A 2141-nucleotide genomic window follows, 5' to 3' on the forward strand; every position below is an offset into this window, starting at 1 on the left:
CTCTCATCTGACTACCACATACATGCACACTGTGGTGGCTCTTACTGCAGGCTGGCGACATGGCTGGAAGACCCCTGGGTGACATCCTCTATCCATGCTGCATGGATGGCAGCAAGCAGGTGTCTATGGCTTTCCTGTGCCTTGTGCTAGAGGGTAAGTCTGTGGGAGGCATTGCAGTTGGCAGGTGTCTGTCTTCCTCCTCCTGTACTGCACTGTCTGGATTTGATTTGATTTGATTTGATTTTTTATGAGTCTTAAGCCTAAGACAGCTTTGGCCACTAAACCAAGCATCAAGCTAGGATAAACAAAGGACTGCCATCTGCTCTGCCCCTGACTGATGCAAGAATACCACCAACAAGGTGTCTCTTTGCCCATTGCCATGGGGGTTTTCTTTTCTGTTTACCTTCCTTGCTTAGACCTTTCATTCACCAACAAGATACACAAATCTTTTATAAAAGCACAGAGGTACAATAGAGTCAGTCAGCTCCTTTAGGATGGAGACTGCTTTCATGATTTTAAATTTGATGTCTAAGGTCTTATCTTGAAAAAATTAATGCCTGTGCCTTGCTTTAAATGGTAAGGAATGATATATGTTTACTTCTTATATATTCTTTGACAAAAAAGTTTTTTCTTTTTTTTTTTCTAGGCTATTTTCTTCATTCACATTTCCAGTTCCCTTTCCCTGTTCCCACCCTGTGAAACCTCCTACTCCATCCCTGCTTCCCTGCTTTTATGAGGGTGTTATACCACCCACCCACTCTTGCCTCCCCTCCCTCGAAATCCCCTACACTGGGGCATTGACCAAGAGCCTCTCCTATCTCTTGTACTGACAGGGCCATTCCTTGCTACATATGCAGCTCCCTTCATATGTACTCTTTGGTTGGTGGTTTAGTCCCTGGGAGCTCTGGGAAGTCTGGTTGGTTGATATTATTGTTCTTCCTATCGGGTTGCAAACAACTTCAGCTCCTTCAGTCCTTTCTCTAACTCCTCCATTGGGGATCCAGTGGAGACCCCATGCTCAGTTCAATGGTTGGCTGCAAGCATCGGCCTCTATATTTGTGAGACTTGGGCAGAGTCTCTCAGTAGATAGTTATATCAGGCTCCTATCAGCATGCACTTCCTGACATCCAAAATGTTTAGGTTTAGTGACTGTATATGAAATGGATCCCTATGTGTGACAGTCTTTGGATGGACTTTCCTTCAGTCTCTACTCAACATTTGTCTCCATATTTCCTCCCATGAGTATTTTGCTCCCCTTTCTAAGAAGGAACAAAGTACCCACACTTGGTCTTCCTTCTTGAGTTTCATGTGGTCTATGAATTGTACTTTAGGTATTCTGAGAATTTGGGGTAACATCTACTTATTAGTGATTTCATACCATGTGTGTTCTTTTGTGATTGGGATACCTCACTCAGAATGATATTTTCTAATTCCATCCATTTGCCTAAGAATTTCATGAATTCATTGTTTTTAATAGCTGAGTAGTACTCCATTGTGTAGGTGTACCACATTTTCTGTATCCATTTCTCTGTGTAAAAGCATCTGGGTTCTTTCAAGGTTCTGGCTATTATATATAAAGGTGCTATGAACATAGAGGAACATGTGTCCTTGTTATATGTTGGAGAATCTTTTGAGTATGTGCCCAGGAGTGGTACAGCTGGATTCTCAGGTAATAGGTTCCTCTTTCTCCACCTCCTCGACAGCATCTGGTATCACCTTAGTTTTTGATCTTAGCCATTATGACTGATGTGAGGTGAAATCTCAAGGTTATTTTGATTTGAATTTCCCTGATTACTAATGATGCTGAACATTTCTTTAGGTGCTTGTCAGCCATTCGGTATTCCGCAGTTGAGAATTCTTTGTTTAGCTCTGTACCCCATTTTTAATAGGGTTATTTGATCTCTGGAGTCTAACTTTTTGAGTTTTTGTTTTATATGTTGGATATTAGCACTTTTTTGGATGTAGGATGTTTCAATATATGGAAATCCATCAACGTAATCCACTACATAAAGTAAAAAAAAAAAACAAAAACAAAAAAAACAACTACATTAGATGCGGAAAAATCATTTGACAAAATTCAACATATATAAAAAGATAAAGAACTTTTCCCAATCTGTTGGTTGCCATTTTGTCTTATTGAC

General features: G+C 40.4%; 1 non-coding gene across 1 annotated transcript; it reads right to left on the reverse strand.

The window, feature by feature from the left end:
- Nucleotides 1–245: 245 nt before the first annotated feature.
- LOC114610409 lies at nucleotides 246–386 on the reverse strand. Its single transcript, XR_003709683.1, has one exon. It is a non-coding gene; the product is annotated as a small nucleolar RNA SNORA48 (small nucleolar RNA).
- Between the last annotated feature and the right edge of the window lie 1755 nt (nucleotides 387–2141).

The sequence above is a fragment of the Grammomys surdaster genome, unplaced genomic scaffold (genome assembly GCF_004785775.1).
Source record: "Grammomys surdaster isolate TR1022 unplaced genomic scaffold, NIH_TR_1.0 126039, whole genome shotgun sequence".
Classification (NCBI taxonomy): Eukaryota; Metazoa; Chordata; class Mammalia; order Rodentia; family Muridae; genus Grammomys; species Grammomys surdaster.